Source organism: Schistocerca nitens, chromosome 5, assembly GCF_023898315.1.
Source record: "Schistocerca nitens isolate TAMUIC-IGC-003100 chromosome 5, iqSchNite1.1, whole genome shotgun sequence".
NCBI lineage: Eukaryota > Metazoa > Arthropoda > Insecta > Orthoptera > Acrididae > Schistocerca > Schistocerca nitens.
Window position 1 is genome coordinate 758,435,227 of NC_064618.1, and position 24,521 is coordinate 758,459,747.

The 24,521-nt window shown below is 40.4% G+C and overlaps 1 protein-coding gene across 1 annotated transcript in view; it reads left to right on the forward strand.

Annotated features, from left to right (window-relative positions):
• Positions 1–23,482, forward strand: part of LOC126259932 (uncharacterized) — a 269,463-nt gene extending 245,981 nt beyond the window's left edge. The window contains exon 13 of the mRNA XM_049957024.1: positions 23,043–23,482. The gene's annotated coding sequence lies outside the window, so the exon portion shown is untranslated. The remainder of the gene's footprint in view (positions 1–23,042) is intronic.
• Positions 23,483–24,521: the final 1,039 nt, after the last annotated feature.

The following is a 24,521-nucleotide window of genomic DNA, read 5'->3' on the forward strand; positions in this document are numbered from 1 at the left end:
TCATGAGCCCACGCAAATAGTAAACAGTTGTGAAAAGACGCTTGACCTCTTAGCGACAAATAATCCTGAGTTAGTAACAAGCATCTAAATGGATACAGGGATTAGTGAACATGGGATTGTCATAGAGAGATTGAATATTGTAACCCCCAAATCCTCCAAACATAAACAAAAATATATATATATTCGAAAAGCAGATAAAAATTCACTTGACGCCTTCCTGAGAGACAATCTCCACTCCTTCCCAATTAACAATGTAAGTGCAGACAAGATGTGGCTTGAATTCAAAGAAATAGTATCGGCTGCAATTGAGAGATTTATATCAAATAAATTAACAAATGATGGAGCTGATTCTCCTTGGTTCACAAAACTGCTCAGAACACTGTTGTAGAAACAATAACAACAACAAAAAAATGCCAAATTTAAACACACAAAATCTCCAAGATTAGCTATCTTTTACAGAAGCTCAAAATTTAGTGCAAACTTCAATGCGAGAGGCACAATGTAACCTTTGTCTCAAAACCTGGCAGAAAATCCAGAGATCCTGGTCATATGTGAAATATGCTAGCATTGAGATACCATCAGTGCCTTCTCTGTATGATAGCAATGGAGACAGTATGAAAGACAGTGTTTTCAATGCAGAGTTACTAAACACAGCCTTTCAAAGTGCCTTCACAAAAGAAGATGAAGTAAATATTTCGGTATTCGAATCAAGAACAGCTGCCAACATGAGTAATGTGGAAGTAAATATCCTTAATAAAAGCAAGTTGTCTTGTACAGACTGTATACCATTTAGGTTGCTTTCAGAGTATGCTGATGCAATAGCTCCATACTTAACAACCATATACAACCGTTTGCTCGACTAAAGATCTGTACCCAAAGACAGAAAGTTGCACAGGTCATACCAATATTCAAGAAAGGTAGTAGGAATAATCCACTAAATTACAGGCCCACATCTTTCACACTGATATGGAGCAGGATTCTGGAACACATATTGTGTTCAAATATTATGAATTACCTCGAAGAAAATGGTCTATTGACACACAGTCAACACGGGTTTGGAAAACATCATTCTTGTGAAACACAACTAGCTCTTTACTCGCATGAAGTGTTGAGTGCAGTTGACAAGGGATTTCAAATAGATTCCACATTTCTAGATATCCAGAAAGCTTTTGACACTGTACCACACACGCTGCTTGTAGTGAAATTGTATGCTTACAGAATATTGTCTCAGTTATGTGACTGGAATTGTGATTTCCTGTCAGAGAGGTCACAGTTTGTAGTAATTGACAGAAAGTCATTGAGCAAAACAGAAGTGATTTCTGGAATTCATCAAGGTAGTGTTATAGGCCATTTGTGTTCCTTATGTATGTAAATGATTTGGGAGACAATCTGAGCAGCCATCTTAAGTTGTTTGCAGACGACGCTATCATTTATTGACTAGTAGTCGTCAGAAGATCAAAACAAATTCAACAACGATTTAGGAAAGGTATATGCATGATACGAAAATTGGCAATTGACCCTACATTATGAAAAGTGTAAGGACATTCACATGAGTGCTAAAAGGAATCCATTAAACTTTGGTTACATGATAAATCAATCAAATCTAAAGGCCATAAATTCAACTAAATACCTAGCAATTACAATAATGAACAAGTTAAATTGGAAGGAACACACAGAAAATGTTGTGGGGAAGGCTAACCAAAGACTGTGTATTATTGGCAGGAAACCTAAGAAATGTAACAGATCTACGAAGGAGACTTCCTACATTACACTTGCCCATTCTGTTTTAAAAATACTGCTGCATAGTGTGGGATCCTGACCAGATATGATTGGTGGAGTACATAAAAAAAGTACAAAGAAGGACAGTACGTTTTGTACAGGGCTATTACAAATGATTGAAGCGATTTCATATATTCACTGTAGCTCCATTCATTGACATATGGTCACGACACACTACAGATACGTAGAAAAACTCATAAAGTTTTGTTCGGCTGAAGCCGCACTTCAGGTTTCTGCCGCCAGAGCGCTCGAGAGCACAGTGAGACAAAATGGCGACAGGAGCCGAGAAAGCGTATGTCGTGCTTGAAATGCACTCACATCAGTCAGTCATAACAGTGCAACGACACTTCAGGACGAAGTTCATCAAATATCCACCAACTGCTAACTCCATTCGGCGATGGTATGTTAAAGCTTCTGGATGCCTCTGTAAGGGGAAATCAACGGGTCGGCCTGCAGTGAGTGAAGAAATGGTTGAACGTGTGCGGGCAAGTTTCACGCGTAGCCCGCGGAAGTCGACGAATAAAGCAACCAGGGAGCTAAACGTACCACAGCCGATGGTTTGGAAAATCTTACAGAAAAGGCTAAAGCAGAAGCCTTACCGTTTACAATTGCTACAAGCCCTGACACCCAATGACAAAGTCAAACGCTTTGAATTTTCGGCGCGGTTGCAACAGCTCATGGAAGAGGATGCGTTCAGTGCGAAACTTGTTTTCAGTGATGAAGCAACATTTTTTCTTAATGGTGAAGTGAACAGACACAATGTGCGAATCTGGGCGGTAGAGAATCCTCACGCATTAGTGCAGCAAATTCGCAATTCACCAAAAGTTAACATGTTTTGTGCAATCTCACGGTTTAAAGTTTATGGCCCCTTTTTCTTCTGTGACAAAAAATGTTACAGGACACGTGTATCTGGACATGCTGGAAAATTGGCTCATGCCACAACTGGAGATCGACAGCGCCGACTTCATCTTTCAACAGGATGGTGCTCCACCGCACTTCCATCATGATGTTTGGCATTTCTTAAACAGGAGATTCGAAAACCGATGGATCGGTCGTGGTGGAGATCATGATCAGCAATTCATGTCATGGCCTCCACACTCTCCCTACTTAACCCCATGCGATTTCTTTCTGTGGGGTTATGTGAAAGATTCAGTGTTTAAACCTCCTCTACCAAGAAACGTGCCAGAACTGCGAGCTCGCATCAATGATGCTTTCGAACTCATTGATGGGGACATGCTGCGCTGAGTGTGGAAGGAACTTGATTATCGGCTTGATGTCTGCCGAATCACTAAAGGGGCACATATCGAACATTTGTGAATGCCTAAAAAAACTTTGAATTTTTGTATGTGTGTGCAAAGCATTGTGAAAATACCTCAAATAATAAAGTTATTGTAGAGCTGTGAAATCGCTTCAATCATTTGTAATAACCCTGTATTATCGTGCAATAGGGGCGAGAGTGTCACTGAATTGATACAGGATTTGGGATGGACATCATTAAAACAAAGGCTTTTTTTGCTGTGAAGGAATCTTCTCATGAAATTCCAATCACCAACTTTCTCATCCAAATGCAAAAATATTTTGTTGCCACTGACCCATACAGCGAGAAATGATCACCATGATAATACAAGGGAAATCATGAAATCAGAGCTCGTGCGGAAAGATATAGGTATTCATTTCTTCTGTGAACTGTAAGAGACTGGAATAATAAAGGATTGTGGAGATGGTTTGATGAACCCTCTGCTAGGCACTTAAATGTGACATGCCGAGTATGCATGTAGACGTAAATGCTTTCTGGAAAACTAGAAATATGGAATCTGCCTGTTGCCCTTCATCCATAGTTCACAGTATATCATGTGCGAAAACGGCAAGCTGAGTTTTGCACGAGCGATTCTTTCTAAAACAATGCTAATTTTTACACATAAGCTTCTCAGTCTCAAGAAAGTTTATTATATTTGAAGTGAGAATATGTTCAAGGATTCTGCAGCAAACAGAAGTTAGGGATATTGGTCTGCAATTTTGCAGGTCTGTTCTTTTATCTTTCTTGTATACTAGTCACCTACGCTTTTTTGCAGTTGCTTGGGACTATCTGCTGGGAAACTCATCTGGCAATGTAACATCAGCCTTTCTGTGCTGGTACTGCAAGGGGAAACTACAGCTGTTATTTTTCCCAAGGGCACACAGCTCTACTGGATGGTCAAATTATGATGGTATCCTCTTAGTTAAAATATTCCAGATGTAAAATAGTCCCCCAATCAGAACTCCAGACAGGGACTGCTCAGGAGGATGTTGTCATCAAGAAAAACATAACTGGCAATATACAGGTTGCAGCATGGATTGTTAGAACCCTTAATCTGGCCAACAACTTAGATAATTTAAAAAGGAAAATGGATAGGTTGAAGTTAGATATAGCGGAGATTAGTAAAGCTTGATGGCAGGATGAACAGGACTTCTGTCGAATCAGTAAAGGGTTAAAAATACAAAATCAAAGAAAAGAAAATAAGAATATGGGTACGCAATTATGAATAGCATAGTAAACACATTATTGTAACCAAGACAGACACAAAGCCAACACCAAACACAATAGTGCAAGTTTATATGCCAACTAGTTCAGCAGCTGGTATAAGAAATTATTCAGGTAGTTAAGGGAGATGAAAATTTAATTTTGATGGGGGACTGGAATTCAATAGCAGGAAAAGTTGTAGTTGCATACGGACTGTCAGAACGAAACGACAGAAGTCATCTGGTAGAATTTTTCACAAATCATTATATAATCATTGTTAACACTTGGTTTAAGAATCATGAAAGGAGGTTGCATACATGGAAAAGACCTGGAGGCACTGGAAGGCTTCTTATTGATATAATGGTAAGACAGAGATTTCAGGCATGGATGTTAAACTGTAAGACATTTCCAGGGGCAGATGTGGACTCTGACTACAATTTATTGATTACAAACTATAGATTAAAATTGAATGATCTGCAAAAAGGTAGGAAACTAAGGAAGTAGACCATGGATAAGATGAAAAAAAAACAGATGTTGTTGAGAGCTTCAGAGAGAGCATTATGCAATGACAGAGTGAAGCGGGAAAAGGAATATAGCAGAAGACAAATGGCTAGCTTTGATAGATGAAATATTGAAGGCAGCAGAGGATGAAACAGGTAAAAAGACAAACCCTTAAACCTACATCTACGTGATTACTCTGCTATTCACAATGAAGTTCTTGGCAGAGGGTTCCTTCAAACTGACTGTCTACCGTTCCACTCTCGAACGGCACGCGGGAAAAACAAACACTTAAATTTTTCTGTGTGAATCCTGCTTTCTCTTATTTTATCATGATGATCATTTTTCCCTATTTAGGTGGGTGCCAACAGAATGTTTTTGCAATTGGAGGAGAAAATTGGTGATTTAAATTTCGTGACAAGATCATGTTGCAACAAAAAACACCTTTGTTTTAGTGATTGCCACTCCAATCCAAGTACCATGTCTGTGGCACTATCTCCCCTATTTCGCGATAATACAAAACAAGCTGCCCTTCTTTGTACTTTTTCAATGTCATTCATCAGTCCCACCTGATGCAGATCCCACACCGCACAGCAATACTCCAGAATAGGACGGAAAAGTGTGGTGTAAGCAGTCTCTTTAGTAGACCTGTTGCACCTTCTAAGTGTTCTGCCAATGAATTGCAGTCTTTGGTTTGCTCTACTCAGAATATTATGTCTTTGATTGTTCCAATTTAGGATATTTGTAATTGTAATCCCTAAGTATTTAGTTGAATTTACAGCCTTAAGATTTGTGTGACTTATCGCGTAATCGAAATTTAGTGGATTTCTTTTAGTACTCATGTGAATAACTTCACACTTTTCTTTATTCAGGGTCAATTGCCACTTTTCGCATTATACACATATCTTATCTAAATCATTTTGCAATTTGTTTTGGTCATCTGATGGCTTTACAAGATGGTAAATGACAGCATCATCTGCAAAAAATCTAAGAGGTCTACTCAGATTGTCTCCTATATCATTAATATAGATATAGAACAATAGAGGGCCTATAACACTTCCTTGGGGAACACCAGATGTTACTTCTGTTTGACTCGATGACTTCCTGTCTATTATTATGAATTCTGACAGGAAATCATGAATCCAGCTGCAGAACTGAGGCAATATTCCATAGGCATGCAGTTTGGTTTAGAAGATGTTTGTGAGGAATGGAGTCAAAATCCTTCTGGAAATCTAAAAATATGGAATCCATTTGACATGCCCTGTCAATAGCACTCATTACTTCATGAGTATAAAGAGCTAGTTGTGTTTCGCAAGAATGATATTTTCTGAATCCATGCTGACTGTGTATCAGTAAATCATCGTTTTCTTCGAGGTACTTCATAATGTTCGAATTCAGTATTTGTTCCAAACCCCTACAACAAATTGATATTAGTGATATGGGCCTGTAATTTAATGAATTACTCCTGCTTCCCTTTTTGAGTATTGGTGTGACTTGAGCAATTTTCCAGTCTTTAGGTGTGTATCTTTCTGTGAGTGAGTGTTTGTATATAATTGCTAAATATGGAGCTATTGTATCAGCATACTCTGAGAGGAACCTGACTGGTATACAATCTGGACCAGAAGTCTTGCCTTTATTAAGTGACTTAAGCTGCTTTGCGACACCAAGGATATCTACTTTTATATTTCTCATCTTGGCAGTTATTCTTGATTGGAATTTGGGAATATTTACTTTGTCTTCCCCTATGATATCACAGGAGATGCTGGATTTAACTGATGAAAGAGAAAAAGTATAAAAATGCAGTAAATCAAGCAGGTGAAAGGGAATACAAACGCCTAAAAAATTATATTGACATGGCATGCAAAATGGCTAAGCATGAATGGCCAGAGGAAAAATGCAAGGGTACAGTAGCAAGTGTAACTAGGTGGAAGATAGATGCTGCATATGGGAAAATTAAAGAGATCTAGGGTGAAAAGAAAAGCATCGGGATTTATATCAACAGCTCAAATGGAAAAGCAGTATGAAGCAAAAAAAGGAAAGGTGGAAGGAGTATATATAAGGGCTGTACAAAGGAAATGAATTTGAAGGAAATATTGTAGAAATGAAAGAGGATGTAGAGAAAGATGAGATGGGAGAGATGATACTGTGAGAAGAATTTGACAGAGCACTGAAGGACCTAAGTCAAAACAAGACCCCTGAAGTAAACGACATTCCATCATAACTACTGATATCATTGGGGAGGCAGCCATGTCAAAACTTTTCCACCTGGTAAGCAAGACGTATGAGACAGGTGTTACCCTCAGACTACAAGAGGAACACCCATGATTCCAATTCCAAAGAATTTTTATTTATTTAGAGCATGGCTTACATGGATCAAATAACAACATAAAATCAAGGACGGATATATAAGTCAGTGTTAATAGGATGGTGATATACAGTTACAAAACAAACTACTGTATACATATACATATTTATAATTTACAGTTTAAATACAAACAACTATATACATATTTAGAATTTATTATGATATCTGACAATTAGAACTATATTGTAATATCGAGGCCATTGATCCAGTCCAGCCCCATGTTTGCAGTTTGGAAGAAATTGGCTGGGTCTCCAGGACATGATCTTAGTGGGCGGGTGGTTGTAATGTGTCGGATAGTCTGGCGAGGTTCGCCACAGTCGCAGGGCAATGATTCTGCAAATCCCCATTTGTAAAGTGCATCCTGACAGACACCATGTGAAGTTATTATTCTATGGAGTATCTTCCATATGTTGCAAGGCAGTTCCATTCCTGGCATGATCTCAGTAGGGTCGATGGTGTGGGGGGCAAGAACTTGCATAGTGGACTCTCAGTGGTCTCTCCATTTGTCATTTGTATTGAAATTTTCTGGTAGTAGTAGTAGTTCTGCAGTAAGGAGTGGAGGAGGCCTAGATTTAAGTCTTTTTCAGAGCTATACCAGGGAGATCTTCGTGGACAGGTAGACTGTGATTTGCTAATATTTTTTTGTATTCTCTAAAGACGTGTTCTTGTCTGCGAAGGTTGGAGGGAACAAGATGACACAGGACGGGAATCCAGGGAATTGGATTACTTATAAAGCTACCACTGATTATTCTCATAGTTTTATTCAATTTGAGGTCGACTTTCTTTGTGTGGCAACTATTTATCCAAGCAAGGGAGCAGTATTCAGCAATGGAATACACCAGGCTAAGAGCTAAAGTTCTAAGTTCAGATGCATTTGCACCCCAGGTTGTGCTGCATAATTTGTGGATTATGTTGTTCCTTGTATTAACTCTGGCTACGGTGTTCTCCAAGTGTCTTTTATACGACAGCATTCTGTCCAGAGTGATGCCCAGGTATTTTGAGTATGGATTGTAGTGTAGGAGGTGGTTGTTAAAATATACTGCTGGTTGCTTATTTGCTTGTCCATTGTTGAGGTGAAAACTGGACACTTCAGTTTTATTCATGTTAGCAGTAAGTCTCCAGTCAGCAAAGTATTTGCCCACCACGGAGAGGTCCTCTGTGAGAATATTGCTGGCCTCTTCTATGGTTTTACTGCAGGCAGCTAGTGCTAGGTCATCATCATAACCATTTTTCTTGGATCTTGTTTGAGGCAGGTCAGAGATATATATATCGAAAAGAGTAGGTGCGAGCACTGATCCTTGGGGTAGGCCATTATTCAGTTTCCTTATTTTGCTCTTGCTTTCTCCCAGGACTATTTGAAAAGGCCACTCATAAAGCATGTTATTTATTAAGGATACTATTTGGATGTGTGATACTTTACTCAGAAGTTTGTAAAGAAGGCCCCCTCTCCAAACTGTACCATAGGCCGTAGTTAAGTTGACGAAAACAGCAGTGGTTTTTAGTTGATGTTCAAATCCAGGTTCTACGTGTGTTGTGAGGCTTAATACTTGGTCAGCATAGCTGCGCTGTGGTCTAAGACCTGCCTGTTCCACTGGGACACTTTCCAATTTAACAGGGCCTAATCTGTTTAGAAGCATCCTTTCTAGTAATTTGTAGCATGCGCTAAGAAGTGCAATAGGTCGGTAGCTCTCTGGCAGGTTCTTCAGTTTATTTGGTTTTAATAGTGAAATAACTTCAGCTCTTTTTAGATTTTGCACGAGATATCCTGTTAAGATGTTTGAGTAAAATTTAGCCAGCCACATCTTTGTATGTTTGCCACAGTCATTGAGAAATTCAGGGTGCACCCCATCAAAGCTAGGGGCCTTGCCAGATTTGGTGTCATCTAATGCTCTGTTATTTCTGTTATGGTGAAAGGTCTCGACTATTCTGGATGAGCTCCTGCTGACCGATGAAGAGTTTTTAGCTGCTTTTTGATACTTTTTGAGTGCTGTTTCATGCTGGGAGCCCTGGAGAGCTTTACAATTCGTGTGACAATTTCGTCAGCTGTTACCTCTGGTATTTCCCAGGTGGGGGTATTAGTGCTACTTAGTTTCCTCAAGAGGCTCCAAACATTCCTGATTGATCTTTTAAAATCTATATTGCTAGTCATTTCTTCCCATTTCTTAAATGTCAGGTTGGTGGAGAAGCTTGTCTGCTACCTCGGGGTCTCCACCGTTCTGGAACTCCTGATACAGCTCCTCAGTTTCGCTGTTCCAACCAGGTTCCATGTGGTACAAACCTCTTTGCTGTGGAGATGACAGCTCTTGTAAACCGGTTGTAGTTCATACTTTTGGGAGATATCCACCTGATAATCCCATATAACTGTGCTGCAAATTTGTCCCAGTCTGCTTTCTTCAGGTTCCATCTTGGTCTGGGATTGGAATGAATAACTGGAATTTTTATGCCAACCTCAAGTATAATAGGGCAATGCTGTGTATGTGGGAAGTCGTTCAATATCCTCCTTGAAACTGTGACTGGACGGTTTTGTGTGTCCTGTGTAACAAAGCGTAGGTCTGGGTTCGTTTCCATGTTCCATGCCACCGATCTAAAGGTTCCCCTATCTTTTGCACTGAAAATTAAGCTGAGATTATGGGAATCTGCCAAATTTAAAAGCTGTTCACTGTTTTGATCTGTTGTTCTATATTTCCAAGTCGTATGATGACTGTTAAAGTCGCCTGGATATATAGTTGGGTGTGGATGGACATATGACATCCTTTGGGTCCATTGTATTTGCGGTGGCTTATATACGTTAACAACAGTTATATCAGCTATTTTGGCAGTTAATTGATGGATATCACTATCTGTGCAGGACTGTACTAGTTGGGCGTTTTCGATGTTGTTCCGGACATAGGTCGTGACACCATATGATCAATAATAGGTTGCGCCAAGTAGTTCATATCCATGAATTTTACTCCTATAGTGTTGCTAGTTGTCGTTTTCTACATGAGTTTCCTGGATCAAGGCCATGGAAATATTTTCTTCTAGCAGGAACTTTGAGACATAGTTACTCTTGGCTCTGCTAATTCCATCAGCATTTAGTTGGCAGATACGGATTATTTTTCCAAGGTTCTTTGTCATTTGGGCCTGATAAAGACCTTGACTTACTGGTCTTCTAAGATCCATGTATGTTAGCCAAGAGATCAAAGATATAGTCTGGCTGCCAAAAATCGCTCTAGCTCATTTAGCGTTACCCAGGGTGCATGTGCAGTAATTCTACTGTGGACGTGAGCTAGTTTACAACCCATTCCAAAGAAAGTGCATGCTGACAGGTGTGAATATTATCAAACTATCAGTCTATTACATCATGTTATTTATGGAAGAATGGAAAAACGAGCAGAAACCAGCCCAAGGAAAGATCAGTTTTGATTACAGTGAAATTTAGGGACACATTAAGCAGTACTAAACTTATGACTTATCTTAGAAGATAGGTTAAGGAAAGGTAAACATATGTTTATATTTGTTGTAGATTTGAAGAAGGCTTTTGACATTGTTGACTGGGATACACACTCTGAATTCTGAAGGTAACGAGGGTAAAATACAGGGAGCAATAGGTTATTTACAACTTGCACAGAAACCAGACAAAACTTGTAAGAGCCAAAGGAGACACAATGGAAGCACTGGTTGAGAAAGGAATTGGGAAGGGTTGTAGCCTACCCTCAATGCTATTCAGTCTGTACATTAAGCAAGCAGTAAAGGAAACCAAAGAAAAATGTGGAGAGGGAATTTAGTTCAGGGAGAAGAAGTAAAAACTTTTGCCAATGACATTGTAATTCTGTCAGAGATAGAAAAGGACTTGGAAGAGCAGATGAATGGAATGGACATTGCCTTGAAAAGAGGATATAAGATCAACATCAGCAAAAACAAACCAAAGAAAATGAAATGTGGTCAAATTAAATCAGGCGATGCTGAGGGGATTAACTTAGGAAATGAGATACTGAAAGTAGACAATGAGTTTTGTACTTGGGTGGTAAAATTACCAATGATGGCCAAAGCAGAGATATAGATTTAAGTGTTAGGAAGTCATTTCTGAAGGTAGTATGGAGTGTAGACTTGAATAGAAGTGAGATATGGATGATAACCAGTTCAGAGAAGAAGAGAACAGAAGCTTTTCAAATGTGATGCTAAAAAAGAATGCTGAAGGGTAGATGGGAAGATCATGTAAGCAATGGGGATGTACTAAATAGAGTAGGGGAGAAAAGAAATTTGTATCATAACATGACAGAATGAAGAGATCAGTTGATAGAACACATTCTAAGACATCAAGGGATCACCAGTTCAGTATTGGATGGAAGTGTGGGGATAAACATTGTATAGGGAGACAAAGAGATGAATGTAGTAAGCAGGTTCAAAAGGATGCAGGTTACAGTAGTTATTCAGAGATGAAGAGGCTTGCACAGGACAGAATAGCATGAAGAGCTGCTTTAAACCAGTCTTGAGACTGAAGATCATGTGAGGGTATGGTACTATCACATGGCAAGGTATTTGACGTCAGTTACCTTATTTTATGTACTATAAGACCATACAGACTACAAGACACCCCTTAAAAATTAAGGAGTTTTTATAAAAAATAACATTTTTACCAGTTTTATTATTTGATTACAAAGCCAGAAAAAAAACTTAAATTTATAAAACCAGACTCACCTTCAAAATCCCAAAACCGAACTGGCTTTTAAAACCCCTGAAAATCATCTAAACTATCTTCTTCTCCTTCTTCTTCTCCCTCTTATTCTCCTTCTTCTTCTCCCTCTTATTCTCCTTCTTCTTCTTCTTATTATTATTATTATTATTATTATTATTTACTTTCTCAGACGTTAAGTCTGGTTAAAAATGGAAAGTGACGCGGACCTTGATCAGGCGTCACTTCCTTTTAACTGTATGGTATGTGTTATATTGCATTTAGGAACTTTCGGGTAATTGAACATGTATCAATAATTACTGATTTCTGTAGTTGTATATATACGTTTGGATGTAGCTCTATTGCATTGATGTACTGGTGGATATTGTGTGGTATGACTCCTGTAGTTGATAGTATTATTATTATTATTATTATTATTATTATTATTCCTCATCCTCCTCTTCATCATCATTGTTGTCCTGTTCACATTTAAGATGGTCTTCACTGCCATCAAGAACACAATTTATGCCACACTTCTTGAAAGATTTAACAATAATGTTTTCTCTCACTGTAGGCCACGTCTGTTTTATCCACTGACACACTTGTTTGATTGAAGGTTGTTTTAAAGCTGCCTTTGGTATGAATTTGTGCTGGATTTCATCCATAATCCATTTGCTCCATTCCTCTCTCATATACAATTTAAATGGCTTATTTATTGAGACATTTATTGAGACATCAGTAGGTTGCAATTGTGAAGTAAGTCCTCTCAGGGTAATTGCAATCTCTGTATTTCCCTGTCTCAATTTCTCTTTAACAGAATTTTTCAAATGCTTGCTAAACCGATCTAGCACAAAAAGAAAACTCTTCTTCAATAAAGCACCTTTCCTTCTCTCCCACAGACTGTTAATCCATAATTTCATACCAACCTTGTCCATCCAACCCTTTTCATGTACATATACACCACCATCTGGTGGTATTCAAGAAGGTTTTGGCGTTGTTTTGTGACTGAAAATAATCATTGGATTAAGTTTAATACCATCAGCACAACACGAAACAACAACAACGTAGTGCATTTTTTCATGTCCACATGTTTTTATAGTTACAGTTTTAGCACCTTTCATGGCAACAGTTCTGTTACTCAGCACATCAAATGTCTTAGGAATTTCATCCATATTCACTATTTGGCTTCATTCCACACTGGTTTTCTTTCGATGTAGAATAATGAAGCAATGGAAAGATAATATTTCATCTTTGTACTCTTGTGGCATTTTCTGACATTTTCATTTTGGCTCACTTGTTAAGTCTGTGATGCTTCATAAATCTGTAGCACCAACTAATTCCACCCTAAAGTCTGTTAAGTTCCACTGTAGCACTAGCTTATGAGAGTGTATTTGAATCATTTTTGTGTTAATTTCAGTGCCATTTTGATGTTGTCCTAGTGTATTTGAATCATTTTTGTGTTAATTCCAGTGCCATTTTGATGTTGTCCTTGAATCCGTTTCAGTACATCTTCTTGTAGTTGTCGCTATTTTGCATTCAGTCGTCTATTTGCATAATCAATCTTCCTCTAGACTGTCAATTAGGAATGGTTTTTTCTGTTGTTTGGTGGAACAAAATGCCACTCAGATGCTCTGTTTCCAGATGCTTCTGCTTATGCTGTTACTTTCAATTTGTAGCCTAATCATATTGTAATATATCATAACTTATTAAAAATGTATGTGGTGAATAAAGGCAAAAAATTTTGCACTTTAATTTCTGTAAACTTGATGAAAAATATAAAAGGAAAATATTATTATGCCTTAAAGCTTTGCTTTGAAAGTTCTTTAAGTTTCATATGAGGTTCTTGTAAGTTTTTTTGTGCAACACTGTTAAGAGAACGATGTACATATCATGTAATAGTACATACAGTTAAAATCGAAAGTCTGACAATAATGACTATTTGCTTAAAGTGTGAAGACAACTATTCTCTTAAACAGAAGATTAAATAGTAGAACATGAGTTATCTTATTTTCGGGGGAAATTTGGTTTCTGCATGTATGGCTGCTGAAGACCTAGAAAAAGTTTATAAGTAGCTGAAAATAGTAAAAGAAAATGAGCTGCATCATTGTTTAACATATGCTGCTGGCCACATCCTGGTGTACCTGAAATAATTTAAAATTCTGACAACATGTGCTTATATTGCTTGCACATTTTACGTCTCTTGATTAATGAAGCCAGTTTTTAGCCAATATGTGGGCACCACACCCAGCTTTAGGTGAATTTAGAGAATGTTGCAGCAGTAGCATTCAACAATTAATGTACATATATCTGCTATACTGAAAATGGCAATTACTTGGAGGAAAGGTGCTTTAAACACATGTGAACATTAAATAAAATCAGTTATTTTATGTTAATGAACAATAATTATATTCTGAGGTAACAAACAGAAATTATCGCATCACAGGCCTTTCCATCCACATGTTAAAATATTAGCATAAAAGTTTGTATCTTATTCTTCCAAGGAGTCAAACAGAAGTAAGTTTTAATACTATCACAGTCTTTACTCAATTAGTGGTAACAATGACCATTATAAATAAAATTTTTCTCAGTTTGTGACTGCATTTCCTGCTTTCTATCAGGGAAGCAGGAAAACAATGCCATGTCACAACTGCTGCCTGGCTTTCATTTGCTGATTTCCACCAATCACAAGCATTAATGCAAACACTAATTAAAACATCATGAAAGTAAATAATAAAATCAGTAAAGAACTTCTAACATGTCTCTACTCCATCCATAACAGTAGATAACAGTCACATCTGCAGGTATATAAGTAATGAAGTTTTCTCATTCAGAGTAAACAAAAACGCCCTGAAGAATGTCACTTGAAACAGTGACCGAAACATCAGCAGTTTCACAGATTGACAATGTGGTCACAAACCCAGAAAAATTTTATTTATTGTGACAATAGCCACAGAAGCTTACGTTTATAATGAACATTGTGTTTTCTTTGATTTTGTTGCATTGCAAATGTGACTGTTATCTCAGTTTATTGGATTTTGTGCTTTTGGCACTTTGTGTCTTTTCACGTGCAAGAAAATATTTATTTAACACTTTTTCTATTTCCAGGCGACAATTCAGTATGAATACCTCTTTTTTTCCCATTATTAAACTAGCTACTAACAAAAATATTTTACTGTTGCTGATAACACAAATCACTTTCGAGTTCATTGACACTGTAGACTGCAGTGACACATTATAGTCTACACAGTGTTTTGGGTTAGTGATGGCGGGGTGTACCTCTGCTGCCAGTTGAATCCAGTGTTGGCAGATATAGAGAGGCTTCCTGCAGCATTGAAAATATGGCTATTTTTAAGACTGGAGATAGATGAACAAGGAATCAGTGTAATATAACAGCCCAAATATGTTAATATGGAGACCGGTGACAAGGGCATCAAATCCTGCAACAGTTTTCGAATCTAGAATCCAATAGCCAGTGCCAATGCTGAGTGAAGTTGGCATTTTCAGTGGCATCTTGATTACTCAAGCAATGTTGGATAGGAAAAGGAATATAAACAGTGAACAATGCAATTGATGATACTTTGTGTGTGCAGTATAGATATCAACAACAATGGCTAGTCAGACTGAGAATAGTGGTGTAATTAACAGAGAGGACAGTGTTGACCAGGACGGTGTTGCCATGGATCTCATTAATGAATTCGAATCATGTAACAGAATTCAAAGTACAATTATAGTAGTAGAAAATGACAATTCAAATTTGGATGTAAATGCTGAATCAATTGAGGTTGTGGTAGACAAGTTTGACTGGCACAGTAGAAAGGGAGGACACATTAATACAGTTCTTAGAAAAGAAATTCACAGATTTAAAATAAAAACGGGTTGATGATTAGGTGCAAAAATTGAAATAAAACACTTGATGAGAATAAAACAGTTACATGATACTAAGCAGGACTTAAGTGCAGAGAATAAAAAAAATGAGAAGGGATTTGAACAAAAAACTTGAACATATGGGATTCTGTATATGGATCGTAATATACATAATAACCAGTTCCCAAGTTTTCTATATACACATATATTTTACCATAAAGACTGATTGATACATATGAACACTGCATGAAGTACAAAGGCAGACTGAATTAAACATGGCAGTTTATGTTCCAAAGATTGTAATTTGTCAGCGTGAATGCGGAAGGCGCATGACCGGAAGCTCCATCTCCGTGGGTTCCGGTTCAGCATGCGAAGTGCGGCGGGCGGCCACCAGTCCAACTCATAATCCGAAAACCAGTGGGGGCAATGATGCATTAGCCAACTCGGGAGTAGCAGTATGGGAGAGGAGGTGGCATGTGAGCGTGCCTTCCCCACTCAGGAAGAAATGAAAGCTCGAACACATGATGGGTTGCACTCTCGTGGGAGGGACAAGCTGTGCACTATCTTAACGTTGAGTTCCTCAGTGAGGGCCGGTTCTGTGCTGTTGGTGAGCAGTACAAGCACACGATTATCTAACACCATAATCGACACGCCGTCAATGCGGTCAGGTGGTACATTGCAGCGCAAAACGAAGGACGGGGTGTCTGTGTCTCTAGTACCAGAAAGGTCTTCAAAACCTGTGAATGGGGATGACAATGACATGTCTGAGGAACACGCGAACTGCGGTGGTGAATCGTTGGACAGAGAAAACCCAATGTAGGTTGAATGGACTCGTTAGCAGGACTGTCAAAAGAACATGTGCTCAGGCAGTCCAACTGGGATGGCAGAGGGGTGCCGGAATCTACAAAGGCAGGCTTGAGCCTGAGTAGAGAAACAGTTTGCGGGTGATCTTTTATCACAATGCTGAGTGCAGTCAGCATGTAAGTGTCAGGTGGGGAGTGGCTGACAGTTGGGTGTAGCTGGGTGTTTCTAAAGTGTGCACGCATCCTTCCGATAAAGTCTGGGAAGGAGGGAGAATCCCCGGGATCTTGGAGGAGAATTAGTTCACCAGGTAAAACCGGGTTTTAACCAAAAATAAATTCGGAAATTGTCCCATGTAAATGTGATTTAAATGTAGAATGTAGGCCCAGCAACACCCAAGGAAGTGCCTCAGACCAGAGACAGTAATGGCACCTGAGTGCTGTTTTAAGGTTGGGGTGCCATCGTTCCACCAACCCATTGCTTTGTGGGTGGTAGGCTGTTGTATGGATCTTTTTAATACCAAAAAGATTACAGATAATAATAAAAAGTGCAGATTCGAACTGTCAACCCTGATCAGTTCTGATGGTGGACAGACAGCCAAACCTAATGATCCAAGAAGAAACAAATCCCTTGGCCACAGTTTCTGCTGTGATGTTGAGTAAGGGGACGGCTTCCACCCAACGAGACATTCGGTCTATTGTGGACAGGATATACCTGTGGCCCTCCAACAGAGGCAGGGGACTGATAAGGTCGATATGTACATGACGGAAACGTCCCTTAGGGATGTCAAACTTGCCAAGTGGTGGAGAGGTGTGACGTCCTATTTTGTTTCGTTGACAGGAAATCCAGCTGTGTACCCATGTGTGGGTGGGAGCAAAGGCCGCAAAATGCCCGTAGAAGAGTCGCACCACACTTCATCCAAAATGCCAGGGAATTTAGCCTTGGCAAACACGAGCGAAGACCACGGGTCCGTGAGCAGACCCTGAGTGTCCTCGTCCCAACCTGTAGAGAAGCAAGGTCGGATAAATCGACGATACTTGAAATGGCATTGATCCGTGAGAGGAAATCAGTGGGGATGTTGTCCATGCCTTTGATGTAGTGTACGTCTGTAATAAATTGAGAGACCAGGTCAAAGTGGTGGAAACGTCGGAGGGGGGGGGGGGGGGGGGGGAGGATCCTCTAAAGGTTGCAGAAGGCGTCTGCCAGCACGGTTTGTGATCAGTAAGAATGAATAAAGGATGGCCCTTAATGTCAGTGCAGAAATGTTTGATGGCCTCGTAGTGCACCGACAGAAGCTCTGTATCAAAAGCGGAATATTTCTTCTGTGCTGTAGACAGTTTTTTGGAGAAGAAATGAAGTGCTGAAACCGTGTCGCCTTTTCTCTGTTGTAATACTGCCCCGACCATGATTTCGCTGGCGTCCGTAGTGATGAACAAATCGGCAGACGGATCAGTGTGGGCGAATACGACTGCGCGAGCTAAAGCTGTTTTAAGAGCCCTGAAAGCATCTAGCATGGGTTCAGTCCAATGGACTGGTTTAACACCCAAAGTTTGTTTGCCGGAGGGCGAGTCCGTCAGTGGGGCCAGCATGGTGGTGGCAGAAGGTAGATGATGGCGGTAGTAATTTATAGTACCTAGGAAACGTCTGAGTTCTTTGTACGTAGCTTTGGGTGTCAATGATGTGATAGCCTGCACGTGGGATTTGGGAGGCTGTATGCCAAAGTCTGGAGGACCTGGGATAAATGATCTTCGTGGTCTTCAGTCGATTTGCTGAAAATGAGTATGTCATCCAAGTGTGTGAAGCAGAACTCGAATCGTCGTAAGATTTGGGTCAATGAAATGTTGCCAAATTTGTGCCGCATTCTTTAAACCGAATGGCTTGAAGTTTTACTGGAACAAACCGAGCAGTGTGATGATCACAGTCTTTGGAATGTCTTCCAGCACTAGGGGAATCTGGTGATAAGCGTGTTTGCAGTCTATCACACTGAAGATTGTGACACCCGATAACAAATGAGTGAAATTGTTTATGTTTATTACGGGGTAGTTGTCCATGACAGTGCGAGCATTTAAAAGTCTGTAATCACCACAGTTCGAAAAGGACCGTCATGTTTGGTGAATTGGTGAAGACCAGGTGCTGTCCAATGGCTGTAGGATGCCTGCCTCCAGAAGTTCGTTAATTTGCTGCCAGCTGCACGCAACTTAATGGGGTTGAGGCGTCTAACCTTGTGTCTAATAGGAGGGCCGGCAGTGCTAATTATCTTGTATGTCGTTCCATCAGTGACGGAAGAGACTGAGAACTGCTCAATAGGCTGAGTAATGTTCTGACGTGGAGTTTTGGGATGAGTGGGGGGCAATGAGGCTTAGAAGTTAGCATGAGTGGAAAAAGGCAGCACGAAAGTCACATGCCTATTACGTGAGTGCGGCGTGCACTTGTTTGTAGAGGTCAGCAGCGTGCGCAGCACGGAGCGGAGTGGGGCGTGCAGCAACTGTCTGTTGTTAACTTTGTCTTGGGCAACCGGCGCGGGCAAGAGAGGCACTGGCGTAGTGCAAGGGACAGCAATGGCCACCGAGTTGCTTGGCCGGCATGCGGGAGAGGGGGAATGTTTATCAACAAGCGGAGCAGCTGCCTGCGTAGTGGGTGTGGTCATGCTGCACAAGCGACTGTTATTAGAGACACTGTTTGAAACACGAGGCACTGCGCATAGTGAGCGCTTCGGCGGTGCGGAGGTCACTGAACACAAATCGTCACACGCAGTGAATGATTTTGAACTAATCTGATGAGTGTTCGAACTGATGCTTGGCGATGGAGTTCGATCCGGTGACGGAACTGCAGATTGCAGTTTCAACAGCGAGGTGCGGACCGCAGTGAGCTCATTGTAAGTGTGAGCAATGCATTGTTTCAGCATTCATTCTCCCGGCGGAGGTGCATCACTGAGTCATATTCTGAAAGTAGCTGAATGACACAGGTCACAATCTTGCCCACGAGGGCAGAACACTCTCAAACTAAATCCCATGTTGCGGCAGAAACGGAACAAGGAGAATAGGTGCCGGAGCATGGTATCTGAGTGTTAGACAGGTGGTGTAACACTGAACACTGGACTACATTTGGGGAGAGCTTGTAATGGGACAAAAAATCCATAATGAGATGGATCCAATGGAAACGCAGAGAAGGGGATAGGTGCACCATCACTTTCACAGAACCTACAGTTTGTAACGTTGATGCATTGACAGCTTGTAGGAGAGACTTCATCGGCGAAAAGTTGGTAGGAGCCAACGATCGAGGTATGATAGACACGTCAGTGCCAGTGTCAAATAGGTAGACAAACTGCGATGAAATGTCTATCACGTATAAACGACCGCTCGGCCAAGAGGAAAAGTGGACAGAGTGCAATGTGATGGGACGCCTGTGAAGTTCCCTGAAGGACTCAGCATCACTTAGTTCCTGAGGTCGGCCTTTGGGTGTTGGCAAGGTAACTTGCACTTCTAGGCCTCAGCCCCAAAAATCTTGTGGTAGCAACAGTAGGGATGAGCCGGATGTGGCGGTGGCGGTGACTGTGATAACAGGGGAGGCTTGTCCTCGTTGATCTGTTCTGGGATGTAAACCGGGATATATGGATCGTGGGCGATTCTTGAATGCTTGGAAAGAGGAGAAAGCAAATGAGTACTGCCTGGCGGCGTAGAAGGTGTGGAAGTGGAACGGGCCCTGCCCCTGCCTGCAGACAGCCGGTAAACAGAAGGTGTAGTGTCACACAGCGATGGTGGATGAGCTGGGTGTATCTGGTGTAGGAGCGCATACAGATGATCTGTGATGCATAGGAGAGAACCGATAGACTTGAAAGAGTGCTGCAGTAGGTGTATCTGGAGGTCGGTATGTAACTTGGCAGACCATACCACCCACAGGGTGACGTCTGGCATCGTGTGTTCACTCACGAGTAACCTGAGGCCGCGCCAAAGATGTGATGGAGTGCGGTCTCCCAGGTGCTCCTTGTACAGAATCTTGATTATCAATTCCTGTTGCGAGCACTCAAGTCAGTCCAATATCGTTTTTTTGGCGAACTCATACTTCGGTGGCAGTTGAGGCGAAAGTAGGAGATGACAAATCTGAGTGGTCCTGAGGGTGTGTGACCAAACATAGGAACTTGGAGTTGTCGTCAGTCACCTGATGTAACTCGAAGAGGTGCTCCACCAATGTGAACCATGAAACTGGATTGTACTCGTATAGGGGAGGTAGCTTGGGTATGCGGCCTGGAGGTGCAGACGAAGGTGGCTTCGGCGTGTCTTGGAAGACCTGTGGTCCTGCTACACAAGAGTTCATGCTGGGATCCAGCATCACCGGAATGGAAATGTTACTAGCACATACGTTCAGAGCAACAGCTGGTTGTAATGTCTCTGAAGACACCCGAAAACAGGACGTGGCAGGCACGGTCAGTACTGTGGAAGCGAACAGGTGAGCTGCACGTAATGAGGGTCCATAAACTGGACCGGAAATTGCAGAAATAGCACTGACATTGTCCAACTTGAAAATGACATGGAAGTTCAGTGCAGCAGACGCAGACAGTGCTGCGGAAGGAGCGAGTGGTTGTATGGTCGGAATCGAGGGGCCCCGTGGGTGAGGGGGGGATGGGGGGCGGCCTAGAGCTTAAACTGCAACAACAAGAGTTTTCCATGCACACTGGCCATGCACTCTTTGTGGTAGGACCATACAACACTAGTGAAACCTGTTGGTGGTCGCACTGTCGTACTGCAACGTTGCTGGGTGAAGAGGCTATGTTGAGTGCACTTGTACCCACGTGGTCGCGAAACGGGGCCGCCGATCTGGTGGTTTGTTCTGGTGAACTGGATGCATAAAATCGTCTGTTACTGATTTGTGAGGAAGGCGAGGCTGCTAATAGTTGACTGCACGTGCATTTTGCACAAATGGCAGAGTTGCACATGACACTACTGTAACTGACATAGAGGATCAAGCACATGTGCGAATTTCAGTCTCTTTGAACTTCGTACGAGCGATCGATCGTCACACTATTTAGTAGATCATCCACTTCACTTTTCACTTGGTGTTGTGCGTAATCTGGTGAAACAAAACTTGAGTCCATTGTTTGAGGTAACTTTGTAACACTCGGTCGTTGTGGAGTTGGTGAAGTAGAGGTTATCCTCGTCGAAGATCATAGATCATTGTTCGTTAGCTGCAAAATAACCGACGGCAGAGGGTTAAGTTGGCCTGGCTTTAAGAGCTGGGCCTTTAAATCTTCATAAAGAATGTTTGGTGATGTAGCCATGGCATTATATGTGAAACCTGTTGATTCTATACGACCAGCACGGAAGTCATGGAAGACGTAGAACTTCTTGTCTGGGGTCACCAATATGGGATTCTGGATATGGATCGTAATATACATAATAAACATTTCCCAAGTTTTCTATATACAAATGTATTTTACCATAAAGACTGATACACATGAACACCACATGGATTATAAAGACAGTGAATTAAACATGGCGGCTCATCAGAGCAGTTAATGTTCAAAGATTGTAAATTCTGTGGTCGATGTGACCTATCGATGCCACAAACATACTCATAAATTGGATAAAGTGTGGGATCAAAAGGTAGTAGATGTTCATAATGAATTGCAAGAATCATTCGTAGATATGAAACACAAGATTGCAGGACTGAAGAAAACCAAACATTCTAATAATGTTCAGGACAGTAAACAACAAGTCAAAGCTAAAGAATCCAGAGTGGTTGAAGTTCTTTCTTGAGTAATCTTACAACAACTAGAAATTCACCAGTCTCAAGAACTGAGTGCAGTAAGTCATGGTGGCATTGTTGACATACAAAGGTTGTGTGTAAGACTAGTTGTTTTTTGATGTATGATGACATTTTACAGAGTTTGAAATTAACTCTAATGAAGTGTATCAATTTATGTAGGCCAAATATAATTGCAATGCTGACAGTAATTGAAAGTTGACTTCAATATCTGAGTAACACAAATAAGATTGAAAGTTGACTTCAATATCTGAGAAACACAGATAACATTGGTTTCTGTACACAGCAAATGTGCATTGGGGACTACACAGTGCATAAGTTCACCATGGAAGATGTTCTGACATCAGTACAGTTCAAAATGACATGCCCAAGTGAACAATTGCCCAAGGATTGGCAAAACTATCTACATAATGTATTAAGCCAGGGCAAGTATGCAAAGAATTGTAATTGGAACTTATCGCAGATCAGAAGAAGAATTTAAAGTGAAACGGTAGATCAAAAAACACCATGAGAAGAATAAAAAGAAGAGATTTGTACACTCACTTTGTGGAGAAGAAAAAGAGATAAGCAAAATGAGTGGAAAGGGAAGAGGGAAAAATTTCATGTTTACTTCTGAGTGATAACAAGTGTCACGACTTTCAAAATTTGACTGTTGTAGCATTTTGTTAACGTTTTTATGGATGTGTGTGTGTATTTGAAGTTAATTTGTTCCACTCTTTTTTTAAACAAATTTTTGCGTGTGGCTGTCAATTTTATGATGCAGTGGCACAAGTTTTATTTTGAAGTGATTCTGCTGCATGTTTTCTTTCTGTGTTCACGAGGTACTGGCTGGCGGTTCTACATCATCATTATGTCAGTCCATGCAACCAAGTGACTCGTGGAAGGTGACAAATGTCACAGCATGTGATGTCAGCAGTTTTAGAATTTTCCAAGGAGTGGTGCACCAAGATGCACAGCCCATTGTGATGACCACCACTGGGAGAGCTTGCTGAGCAGTTGTTCCATCTTCCCTTCAAAGCAGCCTGGTGGGCACTTCCTCATAAATACAATCACTTTCGTTGGAGCAGCAGTGTGAATCTTTGAATCTATGTAGCATATTTATAGTGCCAATGATGTTTACAAAAAGCAGAGTACTTGCAAATGCAGTGGAAGTGTTTTAGAAATGTGCAACACAAAATGTGGATATTTGTATATGCCAAATTTTGAGGTATTTATATACTGATGTAATTGGACCTGTGCACTTCATGCCAGCAATGTTATGTTGTATACTTCTATTCTTCTGTTTTCTATCTATTTATTATATTAATTATTAACTTTAGTGATTTTGATTGGAATGATTTATCTTTTTATGCATAACTGCATTTTCTTGTTTATACAAGTATGTCAACATTTGGTACTGTCATAAGATTATGACAGATATTAAAGTTTATTCTACTTCAAACAAAGCTAGTTAATTTTAATGACATTTCTTAAATGACTAGTGGACAAATGATAGTGAGATGTGCTGATAAATTCTTCTGTGAGAAAACACTTTAATTACAATTAGTTCATATATCATTGTAATAGCATAGGCTTCCGCGACAAGAGTCAGTCAACACAAAAGTTCTCTGTGTATGGTATCACATCATATTGTATAAAACAGCTGTTGGAAAAAACCAACATTTCAGCCATGCTTGCTGCACCCTTTATACGATACGATGCGGTACCATACCCAGAAAATATTTATGTCAAAATATCATATGTTTACATGCATTTGCCATAGAGTCACTAATTATTTCTCTTACTAACTAAAATATACATTCTTAATTAAAAATGTGCACTTCAAGTGTGCCTGTCAACTGAGTAGCAATTACAGCTGTTTGTCACAGACACTTACGGTGAATAATTTCATTTCCATCTTTCTTTACCAACATTTTCATGATCTACATCTACATCTACATGGGCATAGTGTGGCAAATCTATTTAACAAGTACTTTATATCTGTTACTGATAGAATGGGATTGGTGGTGGTGGTGCTGGTGGTGGTGGTTAGTGTTTAACGTCCCGTCGACAACGAGGTCATTAGAGACGGAGCGCAAGCTCGGGTTAGGGAAGGATTGGGAAGGAAATTGGCCGTTCCTTTTCAAAGGAACCATCCCGACATTTGCCTGAAATGATTTAGGGAAATCACGTTGTTGTGGTCTTCAGTCCTGAGACTGGTTTGATGCAGCTCTCCATGCTACTCTATCCTGTGCAAGCTTCTTCATCTCCCAGTACCTACTGCAACCTACATCCTTCTGAATCTGCTTAGTGTATTGATC